Source organism: Stegostoma tigrinum, chromosome 1 (assembly GCF_030684315.1).
Source record: "Stegostoma tigrinum isolate sSteTig4 chromosome 1, sSteTig4.hap1, whole genome shotgun sequence".
NCBI classification, from domain to species: Eukaryota; Metazoa; Chordata; class Chondrichthyes; order Orectolobiformes; family Stegostomatidae; genus Stegostoma; species Stegostoma tigrinum.
In genome coordinates this window covers 68265096-68286323 of record NC_081354.1, presented here as the reverse complement: position 1 = coordinate 68286323, position 21228 = coordinate 68265096, and positions in this window count along the sequence as shown.

Below are 21228 nucleotides of genomic sequence, written 5' to 3'. Positions count from 1 at the left end.
ATGTGGGAGCTTAGGGACAGGGCTGATGTCCCCGACTCCTTCATGTGCAGGAAGTGTGTCCAGCTGCAGCTCTTGTTAGACCGCATGATGGCTCTGGAGCTGTGGATGGACTCACTTTGGAGCGTACACAATGCTGAGGCGGTCGTGGATAGCACGTTTAGCAAGTTGGTCACACTGCAGATTAGGATTGCTGAGGGAGAAAGCGAATGGGTGACCAAAAGGCAGAGGAAGAGCAGGAAGGCAGTGCAGGTGTCCCCTGCGATCATCTCCCTCCAAAACAGGTATTCCGTTTTGGATACTGTTGGGGGAGCTGGCTCACGAGGGGAAGGCAGCAGTAGCCAGGTGCATGGTACCGTGGCTGGTTCTGCTGCACAGAAGGGTGGGAAAAAGAGTGGAAGGGCAATAGTCATTGGGGATTCAATTGTAAGGGGAGTAGATAGGCGGTTCTGCGGTCGAAAACGGGACTCCCGAATGGTATGTTGCCTCCCAGGTGCACGGGTCAGGGACGTCTCCGATCAGCTGCAGAACATTCTGAAGGGGGAGGGTGAACAGCAAGTTTTTGTGGTGCATATAGGGACCAATGATATAGGTAGAAAATGGGATGAGGTCCAGAAGCAGAATTTAGGGAGTTAGGAGCCAAGTTAAAAAGTAGGACCTCAAAGGTAGTAATCTCAGGATTGCTACCAGTGCCACATGCTAGTCAGTGCAGAAATGAAAGAATAGCCAGGATGAGTGTGTGGCTTGAGAGATGCTGTAGGAGGGAGGGGTTCAGATTTTTGGGACACTGGAACCGGTTCTGGGGAAGGTGGGACTATTACAAATTGGACGGTCTACACCTGAGCCGGACTGGAACCAATGTCCTTGTGGGTGCTTTTCCTAATGCTGTGGGGGTGGGTTTAAACTAATGTGGCGGGGGATGGGAACCAAATATTGGACAGAAAAGAGGTCGTAACGAAAGCCTGTAGGGAACTAGATAATGGAGTCAGTTTGACTAAATGGAATAGTAGTCGGAGAGCAGATGATGAACACAAAGGGACAGGTGGTCTGAGTGCATTTGTTTTAATGCGTGAAGTGTAGTAGATAAGGCAGATGAGCTTAGGGCTTGGATCGGTACCTGGAAGTATGATTTTATTGCTATTACTGAGACTTAGTTGAGGGAAGGGCATGATTGGCAATAGTTGTCCCAGGATATTGATGCTTCAGGCGGGATAGAGAGGGAGGTAAAAGGGGTGGAGGAGTTGCAGTAATGGTCAAAGACGATATCACAGCCACACTGAAGGAGGGCCCCATGGAGGACTCAAGCAGTGAGGCACTATGGGCAGAACTCAGAAATAGGAAGGATGCAGTAACAATGTTGGGGCTGTACTACAGGCCTCCCAACAGCGAGCATGAGATAGAGGTACAAATATGTAAACAGATAATGGAAAGGTGCAGGAGAAACAGGGTGGTGGTGATGGGAGATTTTAATTTTCCCAACATTGACCGGATTCACTCAGTGTTAGGGGTCAAGATGGAGCAGAATTTGTAAGGTGTGTCCAGGAGGGTTTTCTAGAGCAGTATGTATGTAGTCCAACTCTGGAAGGGGCCATACTGGACCTGGTGCTGGGGAATGAACCCGGCCAGTTGGTTGATATTACAGTAGGGGACTACTTTGGAAATAGCGACCTCAATTCCATAAGTTTTACAATATTCATGGACAAGGATGGGAGTGGTCCTAAAGGAAGAGTTCTAAACTGGGGGAAGGCCGACTGTACCAAGATTCGGCAGGATCTGAGGAATGTAGATTGGGAGAAACTGTTTGAAGGTAAATCCACATTTGATATGTGGGAGGCTTTTAAGGGGAGGTTGATTAGTGTGCAAGAGAGACATGTTCTTGTTAAAATGAGGAATAGAAATGGCAAGATTAAGGAACCATGGCTGACAGGTGAAATTGTGAGACTAGCCAAGAGGAAAAAGGAAGCATACATTAGGTCTAGGCGACTGAAGACAGACGAAGCTTTGCAAGAATATCGGGAATGTAGAGCGAATCTGAAATGAGGCATTAAGAGGGCCAAGAGAGGACATGAGATATTGCTGGAAGACATGGTTAAGGAAAATTCCAAAGCCTTTTATTCATATATAAAGAGCAAGAGGGTAACTAGAGAAAGGATTGGCCCACTTAAGGACAAAGAAGGAAAGTTATGCGCTGAGTCAGAGAAAATGGGTGACATTCTTAACGAGTACTTTGCATCAGTATTCACCAAGGAGAGGGACATGACAGATGTTGAGGTTAGGGATAGATGTTTGCTTAGTCTAGGTCAAGTTGACATAAGGAAGGAGGAAGTGTTGGGTATCCTAAATGACATTAAGGTGGACAAGTCCCCAGGTCAGAATGGGATCTATCCCAGGTTACTCAGGGAAACAAGAGAGGAAATAGCTGGGGCCTTAACAGATACCTTTGCAGCATCGTTAGACAGAGGTGAGGTTCCAGAGGACTGGAGACATGCTAATGTTGTCCCCTTGTTGAAGAAGTGTAGCAAGGATAATCCAGGTAATTATTGACCGGTGAGCCTGACGTCAGTGGTAGGGAAGCTACTGGAGAAGATACTGAGGGATAGGATGTATTCACATTTGGGAGAAAATGAGCTTATCAGTGATAGGCAACATGGTTTTGTGCAGGGAATATCATGTCTTACCAACTTAATAGAATTCTTTGAGGATGACAAAGTTGATTGATGAGGGAAAGGCTGTAGATGTCATATACATGGACTTCAGTAAGGCATTTGATAAGGTTCCCCATGGCAGGCTGATGGAGAAAGTGAAGTCACATGGGGTCCAGGGTGTGCTAGCTAGATGAATAAAAAACTGGCTGGGCAACAGGAGACAGAGGGTAGTAGTAGAAGGGCGTTTCTCAAATTGGAGACCTGTGACCAGTGGTGTTTCACAGGGGATCTGTGCTGGGATCACTGTTGTTTGTGATATATGTAAATGATTTGGAGGAAGGTGTAGGTGGTCTGATCAGCAAGTTTGCAGATGACACTAAGATTGGTGGAGTAGCAGATAGTGAAGGGGACTGTCAGAGATTACAGCAGAATGTAGGTAGACTGGAGAGTTGGGCAGATAAATGGCAGATGGAGTTCAATCTGGGCAAATGTGAGGTGATGCATTTTGGATGATCAAATTCAAGGGCGAACTATACAGTAAATGGAAAAGTCCTAGGGAAAATTGATAAGCAGAGATCTGGGTGTTCAGGTCCATTGTTCCCTGAAGGTGACAACGCAGGTCAATAGGGTGGTCAAGAAGGCATATGGCATGCTTTCCTTCATTGGACGGGGTATTGAGTACAAGAGTTGGCAGGGCATGTTGCAGTTGTATAGGACTTTGGTTTGGCCACATTTGGAATACTGTGTACAGTTCTGGTTGTTACATTACCAAAGGATGTGGATGTTTTGGAGAGGGTGCAGAGGAGGTTCACCAGGATGTTGTCTGGTATGGAGGGTGCTAGCTATGAAGAGAGATTGAGTAGATTAGGATTATTTTCATTAGAAAGACGAAGATTGAGGGGGGACCTGATTGAGGTCTACAAAATCATGAGGGGTATAGACAGGGTGGATAGCAAAAAGCGTTTTCCCAGAGTGGGGGACTCAATTACTAGGGATCATGAGTTCAAAGTGAGAGGAGGAAAGTTTAAGGGAGATATGCGTGAAAAGTTCTTTACACAGAGGGTGGTGTGTGCCTGGAACACGTTGCCAGCGGAGGTGGTAGACGCAGACACGTTAGCGGCTTTTAAGATATATTTGGACAGGTACATGGATGGGCAGGGAGCAAATGGACACAGACCATTAGAAAATAGATGACAGGTTAGACAGAAGATCTCGATCGGTGCAGGCTTGGAGGCCCGAAGGGCCTGTCCCTGTGCTGTAGGTTTCTTTGTTCTTTGTTCTTGGTTCTTTGCTGGGAAACTGCCCTTTAAACATGTCACAGAAATAGCGCAGGAATCAAAATGAGGTACGATTAGGTTTGGAGTTAAACTGTTCTTGTGGCTATCTGCCATGTTGAATATTACTTCTCAACAATTCTTTCAAACTGGCAACCATCTTAAACACAGCAGGATATCAGAGAAAAATATTTACTGGCATTGGAAGCAGTTTGCACAATTATGGCTCTTCAATCTGACCTTTATTGAAGTATATGCATTCTGCTGCCAGATTTCCAAAGGCAAACATTTTTCCTTGACCATCATTTCAGGCAGTAATTATTTATTGATTTGCTCCACTTTTGTGTTAATTATATTGAGGCAGAAATAAAGGGAGGTATTTGCTTTCTGTTTTTGAACAGTTGATATCACTCCTGCAATTGAATTTGAAAACTGTGGGCTCAAGGAGCACTCCAGGAGCTGTCAGCAAATAGTCTCCACTGACCAAGACTCAGATGAAACTAAAATTTATTTCTTTTTTCAACCAATGCTCCTTTGCTCTAAAGAAGAGTATATTGTGATTAGATATTGCAGCATGCAAACAATCTAGAGATTCCTTCTTGGTCTGGATGAGGTATAGGACGATGTCATAAGGCCAAGAAGGGCAGCATTAGGGGCTTTAGGAGAGACGATAGGAGAATGAAGAGGTCGTGGATGTGCCTTTCAACTCCTGTATTTATAGTATGTCCCTCATCCTGTGAGCATACTGTACCAGCACATCCAAGCACCTCAGCACTTTCTCCTTCAGACCCTGTTCCATTCTGCAAGGTGTGCCAACTGAAAGAGTTAACTTTTTCTGTGAGAATGTGTATAGGGAAACCGCACAGACCCGTTGACAAAACCTGTACACTCCAGCACTAGACAGCTAAATAGCTGCAGATAGAGGGGATTTTATAACAAACAGCATCCTTAATGAGAAATTGTGTGTTAAATTTTTACAAAGTCATGCAGGATCCATGAGAATTCCAAGGTATTAGGTGGGACCTGGATCTGGAAGTTCTGTCCTGTTTCTAATGGATCCTATTTTTGCTGATGGGAGAAACAGGCTAAGACATGACTCACAAATGACGGAAACTTAAACTCAGTAAGATGATTTGGACAAGAGAGAAACACATGGAGAGCTTGGCAGGAGCCTAAAGTCTACCAATGTGAAAGTTAGGACAAATACTAATAAACAAGTGGAGAAACTAACAGCATTAGGCAGCAGAGTTTGTGGAATAGTCTTTCAATACAGGATATAGGATCGGGGCCTGACATATTTCTAAATATCATACATTATAACAATTAGTCTTAATTATGTAATAAACAATGTTAGAAAGAAGCCCAAATGTCATTAAAAATATTTTTAAAAATCTTTATAACTCCCACTCTGAACTCTCTGTCCTTTGTCTCCTCTATGTTCCAATAAAATTCAAAGCAAGGTTGAAAAGCTGTACTTTTTAAAATTTGATTAGATATTTTTCAGCCTTCTGAACTCAACATCAAGTTCAACGATTTCAATCCAGAATTTTGACTCGGCCTTCATTTTGGTTCCTTTTTCTTGGCTGTTTCTAGCTTTACTTTCTTGTTATTTTCTCATTTGTTTACAAAGTGAAGCATTCATCAGCTTTGCCCTTTATACTTCCCGCCAACAACACATCTTTCATTCCTTTACTGTTCTGGCTTTCCCCAGTTCTGATGAAATATCTACACTGTTTCTCCCTCCAGTGCTGCCACGCTTGCTGAGCTCTCCAGCATTTTCTGCAATTGCCTGTTCATCTTGTGTTGATCAAAAGTACATTTCTTAATAAAATGAAGTTTTGTTAACAAGTTGGCAATTCGAATGTTCTCTCTCCCATTAACGATACACCTTGGAAGGGGAAGTTCTGCAAAGAAGTCATCAATTTTCTTGTATAATTACAAATGTAAATATAATGAAAATAAACAATTGTAGCCTTACAATACAGAAGGGAATGGAATCAGTGTTCCTGATTGATTGGAACTGAGATCCATGGTAAACATTATCAGTACTAATATGGCACATCGGGTTTAGTTAAACTAAGGATTATGATTCTTTTTTACAATGTTAAGTGGTGCAAATGAACAATTGTCACCAAGCTGTCTTGCTTGTGAGGCAGCAGGACATATTTGTAACCATTCAGCCTTTGAATTTTTGCTCTCATTGAGCCAGAATCAGTTGGGCCAGGCACATTCTCTCATGAGTAACGTTGGATCTTCCCTGACAGATTATTAGTCACTTAAAGCAACTGAGTCCTGTTAGCAGCATCCAGGTCCTGGTAAATACTGAATTGCTGAAGAATTAACCAAAAACTCTCTTCTTTCCCAATTTGAGAACTTTCCACCCATTTTATTCATCTTCAATGGAGAAAATAATGAATTTGAAATATTCAGGCTTATTGGTACTTCGATTCATCGGAAGGAAACCCTTGGATAGCTATAAATTTAAAGAATCAGTTTGCATACATAGCAAATGTAAATCAAATTTTATAACAGAATTTTATAACATATTATGACAATATTTTGTGACATAACTGGTATGTATCTACAAAATAAACATTGGTACAATTTTTCTTTTCTGAAGAAGGGTCCCGACGTGAAACGTCAGCTTTCCCGCTCCTTTGATGCTGCCTGGCCTGCTGTGTTATCTCTGACTCCAGTATCGGCAGTTCTTACTGTCTCTTATATTTGGTATAAAGTTGAATTTGTACATTCTCCACCAGAGGGCAACCCTGCACTGACACTGTGAAAGCACTGCGCATCCATCACACAATCACTGAAGTGCAATGGTGCAATAAAAGGCTACTTGGTCCATTTATGTCTGCACCAATTTTCTGAATGACTGTCATGACTTAGTGCCATTTTCTAGCCATTATCCCTTAACCCAATGCCAATTTCTATTTAAATATTCATCTAATGTCCTTTTCAATGTCTCGTTTGAACTCATATCCATCACAATTCCAAACTGCATTTCTTAAAATTCATTCATAGGATGTTGGCATCGCTGGCTAGGCCAGCATTTACTGCCCACCCCTAATTGCCCAGAGGGCAGTTAAGAGGCAACCACATTGCTGTGGGTCTGGAGTCACATGTAGGTCAGTCTACGTAAGGATGGCAGTTTCCTACCCTACAGGGCATTAATTAACCTGATGAGGTTTTCCTGACAATCAACAATGGATTCATGGTCATCATTAGACTGTTAATTCCAGATTTTTCGTTAAGATGAAATTCCGCTATCTGCCGTGGCAGGATTTGAAGCCGGCTGTCTGGGTTAATGGTCGAGCCACCTCCTCCCCCAGGCCAAAGCACTAACTCTGTGAAAAGGACGTTTCCTCACCATCACATTTACTTCTTTTGTAAGTCACTTTAAATCTGTAACCTCTGGTTCTTTATTCCCTTGCCTGTAACATAACTAGCAAGCAAATCTCTTCTTCAGCCTTCTCCTTTTCAAGGAAAACAGCCATAATTTCTCCAAACCATCCTCAGAACTATACTTTCTCATCCCACAAACCATTGCAAACCTATTCTACACTTTTTCCTTGCATTTACATCCTTCCTATAACACAAAGTCCAAAACCGGCATTATACTCCAACTAAGATCTAACTGGTATCTTATACAGTTCAACATGTTCTCTCTGCTCTTGCTCTCTGCCCTCCAATTAATAAAGTTTTGGATATTTTATGCTTTCTAAACAGGTCTGTCCAACTGTTCTGCTATTTATAAATGACTAATGCAAATATATACCTGTGTTTCTCTGCTACTGCACAAACTTTAGAGAAGTAGCCTTTATTTCATACTGTCCATCCATGCTGTTAGTACAAAAATATATCACTTCACACTTCTCTACATTGACATTTATCTGCCAACTGTCCACCTACTCACCTACAAACCTGTCAATGTTCTGCTGACGTTTTGCATGGTCCTCGTCACAGCTGAATCACCCACAAACTTTGAAATTGACTCCTACATTTCAAGATTCAATAGAACATTTGTAGGAATCAGGAAAAGCAAGGGTCCCAGTTCTAAGGAAGGGTCACTGGACTTGAAACATTAACTCTGTTTTTTTCCATCACAGATGCTGCCAGACCTGCTGAGATTTTCCAGCAACTGTGTTTTTGTCCCAGTGCTGACCCCTGGGAACTCCACTACAGATGTTCTTCCAGTATAAAAAGTAGATATTCATTAATCATTGCTCTATTTTCTGTCACTCTGCCAATCTTATATCCATGTTGACTTTATCCCAAATATTCTATGAGCTATGACTTCCTTCACGTATCTGTTGGTGTGGCACTGAATTGAATATATTTTGGAAGTCCATATGCACCATGTTAAAAGCAACTCTCATCAACCCTCTCCCTAACCTTTGCAGTGAGCTTCAGCAGGTTTTATTAACTGATTTACTCTTACAAAATCTGTGCTGGTTCTTGCTATTTAACCCACATTTATCTCCTGTGATTATAAATTCTACCCTGAGTATTGCTTCAAGAAGTTTCCCTTCTTTGAAATTTAAACTAACTGGTCTATGATGCTAGGCTTACCGTACAACATATTTTCAAACAAAGATGTAAAGTTTGCAAATATTTGCCTCTCTGGAAGGGAAGACTCAAAGACTATGACCAGTGCCTCTGCAATTTCCACTCATACCTTCTTCAATATCAGCAAGAACTCAAACTCTTGGCCTCAGCGCAGGCTCAGAGAGGCGTCTTCTCAGCCTGGAGTGCCAGTCTCCGAGCCTGGCATGGCAGTCTTTCAGCCTGGTTTGGTGATCCTTTGGCCCTGCATGACCTCAGCATGGGCTTCCCACCTAAAAGTGATTCTTGAGCAATATCCCAATCTAAAAGAGTAGCCCAGCATGGCGCGGAGTTAAGGCCCAGCGTTGTCTAGAACATGGGCACTAGCACAGGCTGGGTTGGAAGGACTGTCATTCTGAACATTTTATTTCTCTATTTGCTAATTTATTCTTCCAATCTGTAATGTAGGACTTTTTATTTCTTTATTATTCTTTTTTTTTAATTTCTGAAGAACATGTACCAAAGAATTTATACTTAAGATGCCGCCGTTAAGTGGTGGCTAGTAAACCCGTTCGAGTGTGGCATCCGTCAGCCTCGAGAGACCATGGATCTGTGCCTGAAGAGTTTTGATTCAGCTGCTGGTGATAGCGCAGTGTCTGTTGTCGCTGTACAGGCCCACACGGGAGTGACAGTCTCGGTTGCAGCGAATGCATTTGAAAACTCTCTCCTCCAGTGTTGCCGTGTTGCTGTCTTTCCATCGAGGGTGCTTTTCCTCAGCGGCAAGCCTCAGTTTCTCCTCTCCTCGCTCCAGCCCTCTGTGTAGTTCCAGCATGAGCGATCGTTTGCGACGTCTTCCCATCTCTTGACATCCAGGTCCACTGCCTTCATGTCCCTTTTGCAGACGTCTTTGAAAAGAAGATGAGGTCATCCCCGATGGCCAATTCCCCATACAGCACATCTTTCGGGATCCTCCCGTCCGGCATACGATGTACGTGACCCAACCAGTGGAGGCGGCAATGTTGGAGTAGGGTGAAGAGGCTGACTACCTGGGCACGGGTGAGGACTGCGGTGTTGGTGACTCGGTCGGTCCACTTGATGCCCAGAATGCGTCTCAGGCTGCGAATGTGGAAAGTGTTGAGACGCCGCTCTTGTCTGGAGTAGAGGCTCCAGGTCTCGCTGCCGCAAAACAGTGTGCTGAGGATGCACGCCCTGTAGACTGCAATCCTGGTGTTTGTAGTCAGCGTTTTGTTCTCCCAGACTCTCTCAGTCAGCCTGGCGAATGTGGATGCTGCTTGTCCGATCCGCCTGTTGATCTCGGAGTCCAGGGAGAGGCTGTCTGTGATGGTGGAGCCGAGGTATGTGAATTCGTGGAGTACCTCCAGCTCGTAGTTGTTGATGGTGATGACAAGGGGTGCTAAATGCCTTGACCCAGCACATTGGTCTTCTTCAGGCTATGGTCAGGCTGAATTCCTGGCAGGCTCTTGAGAGGTTGTCCATGAGGCACTGCAGTTGCTCTTCAGAGTGTGTTGCCAACATTGTGCCGTCTGCAAACAACAGCACAGATCTACAGCTTGGGTTGTGGCTGAAGTTTGTCGGTTGGTTTTGCTGAGCTGACTGGTTTTCATGCAAACATTTTGTCTCCCTTCTGGGTGACATCCTCAGTGCCGTCCAGCTTCTGCTGAAGTCTACCCTAGAAGGGGACAAAATGTTTGTATAAAAACCAGTCAGCTCAGCAAAACCAACCAACTTCAGATATCAAACTCAATTCAATTCCATATCCTTCATTGTGTCTCATCTAGTCCAGGAGTCTTGTCAACTTTAAATGCTAACAACTCTTTCTCTTCAACGTTGAACCCTTTCTGTGGTTGAGTTTTCTCTTCAATCTCAATTGCCTGAGTATTCTTTGCTTCCTTTATAAAGAGAAATACAAAATATTCTTTCAATAACTCAGCTAAGCCCCATAGCTCCATGTATAAATCTCCTTACTTTTTAAAGTGTCTAATTAGCTCTACTTCTAGTTTACCATCTTTTTACTATCTATATGCCCAACAAAGACTTTAATTTCCCTTTTATATTAGCTGCTAGTCATTCTCACAATCCTTATTTGCTTCCCTTACTACTTCTTGACCTCCCTTATATACATCTATATTCAGCTGGATTCATAATTTTATTTTCCACTTGACACCTCCTGTTGGCGTACCTTCTCTTTATGTTACTTTATACCTCATTATAAATCCAAGCATCATTTCTTTCTCTTTTGAAGGAATGTTTCTTGACAGTATTCAAATCATCTATTCTTTGAAGGAGCCCAATTTTCAATTCCTGTTTACCCCGCCAACTTCCAGGCTCGAATCTATCTGGCCCCATCCTAATCTTACCCTGTTAAAGTCAGCACTAAGAGTCAGAGAGTCTCAGAGATATATAACACAGAAACAAAACCTTTGATACAATACATTCATGTTGACCAGATAACCTAAATAAATCTAGTGGCATTTGCCAGCATCTGGCCCATACCCCTCTAAACCCTTCCGATTCATATGCCCGTCCAGATTCCTTTTAGATGCTGTAATTGTACCAGCTTCCACCACTTCCTCTGGCAGCTCATTCCATGCATACACTACCCTCTGTGTGAAAATATTGCCCCTTCGGTCCCTTTTAAATCTTTCTCCATTCACCTTAAACCTTCACCTCTAGTTTTGGATTCACCCACCCCACGGGAAAAAACACACCTATTTACCCTGTCCATGCCCCTCATGATTTTATAAACCTCTGTAAGATCACCCTTCAGCCTCCTATGGTGCAGGGAAATTAGCCTCAGTCTATTCAACCTCTTACTGTAGCTCAGACCCTCCAATCCCGGCAACATCCTTGTAAATCTTTTCTGAACTTTTTCAAGTTTCACAACATCTTTTCTATAGCAAGAAGACCAGAACTGCATGCAACATTCCAAATGTGGTCTAACCAATGTCCTGTACAGCCACAACATGGCCTCACAACTCCTATACACAATACATTGTCCAGTAAAGGCAAGCGTACCAAATGCCTTCTTCACTACCCTGTCTACCTGTGACTCCATTTTCAAGGAACTATGAACCTGCATTCCAAGGTCTCTTTGTTCAGCAATGCTACCCAAGGCCTTACCATTAATTGTGTAAGTCCTGCTCTGACTTGCCTTGGTAAGGGAATCGGGATTACAGGGAGTAGGGAGTAGAATGGAGTTGAGAAACATAGCAGTTATGATCAAACAGTGGAATGGTATGGCTCAAATGGTATAATTCTGTTCCTATATTTCATAGTCTAATTATTGATTTTCTGGCAATTTGTGGCATGGACAATTCACGTAAACTGCACAGCTTTGGACTGGGAAAGGAAACAGGAGCAGCCAGAGGAAATGCATGCAAACGCTGGGAGAATGTACAAACTCCGGACAGACAGTTGGAATCGAACCTGGAACACAGGCGCCATGAAGCAGCAGTGCTAACCACTGAGCCAACATGCCACTCCAAACCCTGTTAGGTTTGGAGATGCAGTCTTGCCTGGACCCATTGTTTCTGTTCCATTTCCTGTGATAGTGCTGCAAGTGAGAGGGACTGACTGTGTTGCACTGCATTTAAATGATGCAACTTCCATTACTGGATGGCATGCAAAATCTGTGAAAGGCAGGTATGAGACTGGACTCTTTGGAATGTGTACATGTGTGCAATATCACATCCAAAAGTTAGGCCTCAATCCTAATTATTACAGAATATGATACAGTACAGCGCGTTGAGCAACAGGAGAAAAGTTGGAGGTGTATTTGGTAAGGGACACCATGTGAAGTTGTATTCACTGACAATGATCACACCTATTCTGGTGGAATATGGCACAGATGACAACATAGTAAGAAGGTTGTTTAAGCTAATATTTTATTGCTATACAGCTTCTATCCAATCTGGCAGTGCTTCCCAGATATCGATAACTGTAGTAGATGTCTCCATTTGTAAATGTGTTGCCAGTGCAGAGCTGAGTCATACAAAACCCAGAAAAGTCCATGAGGTGAGTTAGCTGATCACAATATCAGAGCAAGTCACTACTTGGTGCCAGTTAATCTTCTCCCTGCAGTAATCAGCAACTTCAATTAAGAAACAAGGTTAGAGAGAAATAAGAAACTATTTTTCAATTATATCATAATTGTCAAGTATGCTTTAGTAGGGCATGTGTAGTCAGATAACACCAACTTGGGACGGAATGCATGTATCATTAAACTAGTATGTTCGTATTATTTTTCAGAAGAGCTCTTCTAGTGTCTGTGCTTGTAGGGTCTCTTTTTTAAAAGCGCTATCTAATTAATTTTGCCAATTCACCATCATGTTTGGTAATATAAGGCATCTTGTAATATACCTAAGGAATTATTTGCAACATGTATTCCTTAGATTCCTTTGATGCCACAACTTTTTGCATTTGTGACACTATTCATGTTGATAAAAAAGCCTTTGTCATTCTGATTGTAGGAAAATGTAACTGGTGTAGTTGTAATGAAAGGTGTGATATTTATATACTTTAATATCTGTTTTGGAGATTAGATTTCAAATCAGTAGTGAGTGGGTATTGCTCTTTTGCTTTTGTTAAAGTGTTTAATAATTATATAGGTCAGTCTTTTCAGAACCATAATTTTGAAACAGTATGTGTCAGACAACAGATGACGGCAGGCCTCGCAGAGAGTTAACAGTAGTTTGTTGATATTATGAGGTTTAACAACTGAAGAGAGAAAACATTGAAATACATTAGTTTATCTTTGGGTTAGATTTAGAAAGGATTGATTTTACTTGGAAAATCTCAGATGGAAAAACTTTAGGTTCAGTTTGAAGGAGATCTGAATTCAAATCAAAGAATAGTCTCTCTTAGAAAGAGGTACATGTGCAGAGCACTTAAAGGAACAAGTTACCTCTGTATAAGAATCTCAGTTCTGGGAGTCATAAACAAATAGCCTTATAGCTCAGTAAAGAAACTGGAAAAAAATTCATTAAATTAACTTAAGGTTTAACAGGGACAAAAATTTCTCTGGAAAGTAATAGTGTTAGGGAGTAGATACTTTGATAACATGGTTTGTTTTGTTTTTATTCCTCTTGTCTGATAAACTTCTATTCCATTGTTAAACCCAAATCTGCAACTTATGCGCTTATCTCTCAGTGAATGACCACCATGTTAGATTAAGGGAAAAAAAGGTCTATCAAGACAGATTTCATTCTGGGATGTGACATTTACTTGTAACATCAGCTGTGAATGTAGCATAGGTCCTAAGTGCTGACTTCCCTGTGTTAGGAATATGGAGTGTAGAGGGTGTCAGGAGAAGAGGATAAGAATTCATCATTGATGGAATTTAGATTAGATGAGATTCCCTACAGTGTGGAAACAGGCTCTTCAGCCCAACAAGTCCACACCGCCCCTTGAAGCATCCCACCCAGACCCATTCCCCTATAACTCACACACCCCTGAACACTACGGGCACCACTGGGATGATTTGATGAGGAAAGCTTGAGGGGCCAGGAAAAGGTACTTCTCTGAGAAGTTATCTTTAACCTTTTTTTCTTCACTCTAATTTTGTCTCATTGTCTGAAGGTGCTAGTTGCTGCAGAGACAAAATTTATCTGGTGCCAGCTAGTAATCTCCTTGCATATTAAGATCAGCTAACTCAGCATCCACTGTACCTGAGACCTTACTAAGTCCATATGGCTCAGCTCCACATTGGCAACAAATTTAGTTATGCAAGCCATCAATTGCCATTATCATTTCAAAACCTTGACTACCATTACAAACTGTACCTTATACGATGATTGCTAAAGTAACAAAGTACAGAGTTTAAGACTGTTTCAGTTGATATAACATAACTGATATCTGCTAGATAACTAAAATTTTAATTTACCAAGCCCTAAACAATACAAATAAATACATTATTATCAGGGATATCATCAGGGCTCTGAATTTGGTGATGTGCTATACATATATATTGCATCCAAGTTATCTTTTTATGTTAGTCTCCTTATAGTTCAGTACACTGGAAATATCTGTGCCCTATTGCTCTCTGTTGGAAGACAATTCACCTTCAAGAAACAAGCCTTTGGAATACAAGTTTCAGCTAGTAGCATTGTATTAGATTAATTGTGATCTTTATTAGTAAATGTAAAGAATTTAAGTAAAATAATACCATTATTAATACTATAAATCAATGAAAACAAATAATGTAGACTTGAAGAAAGCAAATCACTAAGATACAAACAAAACGGATGTTGACTTGAAACTTAACTTTGCTGCTTCTTTCCATCCCCCATTGAAAAGCTAGATTTGTAGGAGTACTTTCAAAGTGTTCCATTTTTACTTTCAGATTTCCATTGAAATTTGCTTTTGAAATTCAAAGAACTTTAATTTTAAGCTGATGACCAACATCTTTTAAACAAACAAATTTGTTCGATAGAATGATTTCTAAATTCCAGAAATTATTTAACTATAGTGATATTTGATTTTCTCAGTACTTCAAATTAATAGAATTGCATTTGAAAAATAATTATAAAACTGCTAACAATTTTTTAAAGAGTGAGGAATGAGGTGCTTGAATCTTATGATATCATAGCCATCGATATCACGATTAACTTTGGCATAGTCTTCTGGAATAGATAGTAAGAGCTGCTGATGATTGAGTCAGAGATAACATAGTGTGGAGCTCAAGGAACACAGCAGGGCAGGCAGCAACAGAGCAGCAGAAAAGTTGATGTTTTGGGTCGGGACCCTTCTTCAGAAATGGAATCAGCATTTCAGAACAGCAGAACAATAATTCAAAACGGCAACTATTTGCTTTTGCCTTAATGATGAGGCAGCCAGTGGTAAAGAAGGCAAGAAAAGTAAATAAATCCCACACCCGAGATCCCACAACCTCATAGATCATCCTGTTCACTTACTCAAAGATCTGTGAGTTAAGAATCAACCTGTTCAGTCAAATGAAGATCTATGTCAGAAATCTGAAACCTTGAGTAGACATCATTCTCAAATCAAGGGACAGCTGACAAATTTCTTGACTATCTTCCTTTAGCACACTTTCAAAATAGCTCTTTCATACATTTTGTTGTACAATTATTTAAGTAGCCTATGCACAATTCAGCATGGTTTTACACATATCCATTTGAATCCCTTATCGTAGCTCTTTACCATGACTCCAGTGAAATACCGATTAATAATTACAACTAATGTACAATTAATCCAGGCCCCATACTTATCTTGGAAAAACAATTAATTTCTTCCATTAAAATCCTTCCACAATTAATATCCCCTTGCATCATACTTCTACAATTTTCTGAACATACACCAGTACAACAGCATTGTATGAATAATCAATGGAATTTCTTGATCCCTGGTCTTGCTCTTGAATAATTTGGGTTTTGGAGCAATCTAACTTGCTGAGTCTATTTCAGGCTTTGCACTATTTAAGCACCAAGTCAACAAGGGAGCAAGGTTAGCCCTCTTGTGATGCAGTGATAGTGTCCATGCCCTGGTCCAGGGAGGTCTGGGTTCCAGTCCCTTCTGTGCTAAAGATGAGTAATAACACCTCTGAACAGGTTGATGAGACAATATTTCAATAAGTAAGTGTTTATAAGATTTACTCCCACAGTAAGATTAGCATTCTGTAAAATTATTCTAAATGCAAAAGGGCAAGACACTTTGAAGTTGCTAATGTACTTTGTGTTATTTGTAATCAGGAACATGTCATACATAGTGCATCAGCTGCAGCAGAATCCTACTCCAAAACAATCTGCAACTTTGTTGCCTGGTAATATCTCTGCCTCTGCCATTACCATCAAGTCAGGGATTCATTCCTGATTCAATGATGAGTGCAGGAGACCATGCCAGGAGCAGCACCAGTCATACCTAAAAATGAGATGTCAACTTGGTAAAGCTGAAAACCAGAACTCCTTGCATGCTAACCAGCATGAACAGAAAGTGATAAACACAGTTAAATGATTCCACAAACAACGGATCAGATCTAAGCTCTGCAGTCTTGTCACACCCAGTCAAGAATGTTGGTGGATGATTAAACAACACACTAGAGTCAGTGGCTTCACAAATATCCCCATACTTAATGATGGAAGTGCCCAGCACATCAGTGAAAAAGATAAGGCTGAAGAATTTGCAGCAATCTTCAGCCAGAAGTGTTGACTGCATGATCCATCTCAGCCTGTTTCAGTGGTATTCAGCTTCCAGTCTTCAGCCAAATCAATTCACTCCATGTGACATTAAGAAATGATTAGAAACACTGAATACTGTAAAGGCTATGGACCTTGATAACACTCCAGCCAAAGTATTGAAGGTGTATGCTTCAGAACTTGCCATTCCCCTAGCCGGGCTGTTGAGATACAGTTACAATGTTTGCAGCTACCCAACCATGTAGAACATCGCCCAATTATGTCCTGTACACATAAAAGCAAGACAAATCCAACCCAGCTAACTGCTGCTCTATCAGTCTACTCTCAATCGTCAGTAAAGTTATGGAAGGCATCATCAACAATGCTATTAAGCAGCACTTGCTCAGCAATAACCTGCTCAGTGATGCCCTGTTTGGGTTCCACCAGGGCCACTCAGCTCCTGACCTCATTACATGGTTCAAACATGGACAAAAGATCTGAATTCTAAAATGAGGTGAGAGTGACAGCTTTTGACATCAAGGCTGCATTTGATGGACTGTGGCATCAAGGAGCATGAGCCAATTGGATTAAATAGGAGATAATGCGAACTGCAGATGCTGGAGAATCCAAGATAACCCGCTTTGTTATCTTGCATTAAATAGGAATTTGGGGAAAACTCTCTGCTGGCTTGAGCTATACCTGGCACAAAGCAAAATGGCTATGATTGTTGGAAATCAGTCGTCTCAGCTCCACAACATTTCAGCAGTTCCTCAGGGTAGTGGCCTCAGCCCAACTATCTTTAGCTGCTCCGTCAATGACCTTTCTTCCATCGCAAGGTCACATGTGGGGATGTTCATTGATGTTTATCCAATAATCAGCACCATTTGTAACTCTTCAGATACTGAAACAATGTCCAAATGCAGCAAGACCTGGTCAATATCCAGGTTTAGGACGACGGGATATTTTTCAGGATAGCAGCTGGTGGAGTTCCACATGGAGCAGTTTTGGGACCGCAACTATTGACCTTGTACATTAACAATCTGGACAAAAGGAATTGAGGGCATTGTTGCAAAGTCTGCAGATGACACAAAGATAGGTGGAGTGGTGGGTAGTGTTGAGGAGGCAGGGAGGATGCAGAAGGATTTGGACAAGCTAGGAGAGTGGGCAAACAAATGGCAGATGGAATATAATGTGAGAAAGTGTGGGGTTATGCACTTTTGAAGGAAGAATAGAGGCATAGACTATTTTCTAAATGGGGAAAGGTTTTGGAAATCTGAACCATAAAGGGACCTAGGAGTCCTAATTTAGGATTCCCTTAATGTTAATATGCAGGTTAAATTCGCAGTTACAAGGCAATGCAATGTTAGTAATTCATTTCAAGAGGGCTAGAATACAAGAGCAGAGATGTACTGCTAAGGCTGTATAAGGATCTGGTCAAACTTTATTTGGAATATTGCAAGTGGTTTCCAACCCCATAAACTAAGGAAGGATGTGCTGGTTTTAAAGGGGGTTCAGAGGACGTTTATAAGACTGAACCTGAAGATGAAGGGTTTGTCAAATGATGAGCAGCTGAGGACTGTGGGTCTGTACTCAATGGCGTTTAGAAGGATGAGGGGGGATCTCATTGAAACAGGATACTGAGAGGTCTGGATTTCAGCAGCAGCACAAGCAGCAGCTTGGACCAGGGGCCTGTCGGGAAGTCGGTGAGTCAGAGATTTTGAATCTTTAAAAAGCTTACCTCATGAATAGGCGGAGGTACGCTGAGCAGGAGCGGACACGGGACTGCTGAGTAAGTGAGGTAATATATTTGAGTGGTTGCGTTACCCGAAACACTACTCGGGTAGTGTCTCCCACTCATCCTCCTCCTCTAACCAAAAAAAAAGGTTCTGTGCGACAGAAGGTAACTAGTTTATTTTTTATTCTTTATTTTTCAAGTATCTTTGGGAATTTAGAATAATGGGAACGGAGATCAGGGCAGTTGAATGTTCCTCCTGCAGAATGTGGGAGGTAAGGGTCACCATTAGTGCCCCTGCTGACTACATCTGTGGGAAGTGCACCCAACTCCAGCTCCTTGAAAACCGCGTTAGGGAACTGGAGCTGGAGCTGGATGAACTTCAGATCATTCGGGAGGCAGAGGGGGTTATTGAGAGGACTTACAGGGAGGTAGTCACTCCTCAAGTACAAGAAAAAGGCAGATGGGTTACAGTCAGGGGATGGCAAGGGAACTGGCAGGCAGAGCAGGGATCCCTTGTGGCCATTCCCCTCAACAATAAGTATACCATTTTGGATACTGCCGGGGGGGGATGACTTACCAGGGGAATGCAGCGGGGCACAGGTCTCTGGCACAGAGCCTGTCCCTGCTGCTCAGAAGGGAAGGGGGAAGAGGAGCAGAGCAGTAGTCACTGGGGACTCCATAGTTAGAGGGACAGATAGAGGTTCTGTGGGGACGAGAGAGGCTCATGGTTGGTGTGTTGCCTCCCAGGTGCCAGGGTGTGTTATGTCTCTGATCGTGTTTTTGGGATCCTTAAGGGGGAAGGGGAGCAGCCCCAAGTCGTGGTCCACATAGGCACCAACGACATAGGTAGGAAGAGAGATGGGGATTTAAGGCATAAATTCAGGGAGCTAGGATGGAAGCTTAGAGCTAGGACAGAGTTGTTGTCTCTGGTTTGTTGCCTGTGCCACGTGCTCGTAAGGCGAGGAATAGGGAGAGAGAGGAGTTGAACATGTGACTACAGGAATGGTGCAGGAGGAGGGTTTTGGATTCTTGGATAATTGGGGCTCTTTCTGGGGCAGGTGGGACCTCTACAAGCAGGATGGTCTTCACCTGAACCAGAGGGGTACCGATATCCTGGGGGGGGGGGGGGGGGGAATTCACTATGGCTATTCAGGTGGGTTTAAACTAATTCAGCAGGGGACGGGAACCAAAATTGTCATTCAAGCATAGAAAAGGTTGAGAGTAGGGAGGTCCAAAATAAAGTTTCAGGGACGCAAGATGGCACCGGCAAGCAAAAAGTTGGTTTGAAGTGTGTCTACTTCAACACCAGGAGCATCCAGAATAAGGTGGGAGAACTTGCAGCATGGGTTCGTACCTGGGACTTCAATGTTGTGGCCATTTCAGAGAAATGGATAGAGCAGGGACAGGAATGGTTGTAGACTAGCCCGAAACGTCAGCTTTTGTGCTCCTGAGATGCTGCTTGGCCTGCTGTGTTCATCCAGCCTCACATTTTATTATCTTGGAATTCTCCAGCATCTGCAGTTCCCATTATCTCTCACAGGAATGGTTGTTGCAGGTTCTGGGATTTAGATCTTTCAGTAAGAGCAGAGAAGATGGTAAAAGAGGGCGAGGTGTGGCGTTGTTGGTCAAGGACAGTATTACAGTTGCAGAAAGGATGTTTGGGGACTCGTCAACTGAGGTAGTATGGGCTGAGGTTAGAAACAGGAAAGGAGAAGTCACCCTGTTGGGAGTTTTCTATAGGCCTCCGAATAGTCCCAGATATGTAGAGGAAAGGATAGCAAAGATGATTCTCGATAGGAGTGAGAGAGACAGGGTAGTTGTCATGGGGGACTTCAACTTTCCAAATATTGACTGGGAACACTATAGTTCGAGTTCTATAGATGGATCAGTTTTTGTCCAGTGTGTGCAGGAGGGCTTCCTGACACAGTATGTCAACAGGCCAACAAGGGGCGAAGCTACATTAGATTTGGTACTGGGTAATGAGCCCAGCCAGGTGTTAGATTTGGAAGTAGGTGAGCACTTTGGTGACAGCGATCACAATTCTGTTATGTTTACTTTAATGATGGAAAGGGATAGGTGTATACCACTGGGCAAGAGTTATAGCTGGGGGAAAAAGCAATTATGATGAGATTAGGCAAGATTTAGGGAGCATAGGATGGGGAAGGAAACTGCAGGGGATGGGCACATTAGAAATGTGGAGCTTATTTAAGGAAAAGCTCCTGTGTGTCCTAGATAAGTATGTACCTGTCAGGCAGGGAGGAAGCTGTAGAGCGCGGGAGCCGTGGTTTACGAAGGAAGTGGAATCTCTGGTCAAGAGGAAGGAGAAGGCTTATGTTAGGATGAGATGTGAAGGCTCAATTAGGGTGCTTGAGGGTTACAAGGTAGCCAGGAAAGACCTAAAGAGAGAGCTCAGAAGGGCCAGGAGGAGACATGAGAAGTTGCTGGCGGATAGGATCAGGGTAAACCCTAAGGCTTTCTATAGGTATTTAAGGAATAAAAGAATGACGAGAGTAAGATTAGGGCCAATCAAGGATAGGAGTGGGAAGTTGTGTGTGGAGTCAGAGGAGATAGGGGAAGCACTAAATGAATATTTTACAACAGTATTCACTCTAGAAATCGACAATGTTGTCAAGGAGAATACCGAGATACAGGCTACTAGACTAGGTGGGATTGAGGTTCACAAGGAAGAGGTATTAGAAATCCTACAGAGTGTGAAGATAGATAATACCCCTGGGCCGGATGGGATTTAGCCTCGGATCTCTGGGAAGCCAGGGAAGAGATTGCCGAGCCTTTGGCATTGATCTTTAACTCGTCATTGTCTACAGGAATAGTGCCAGATGACTGGAGGATAGCAAGTGTGGTTCCCCTGTTCAAGAAGG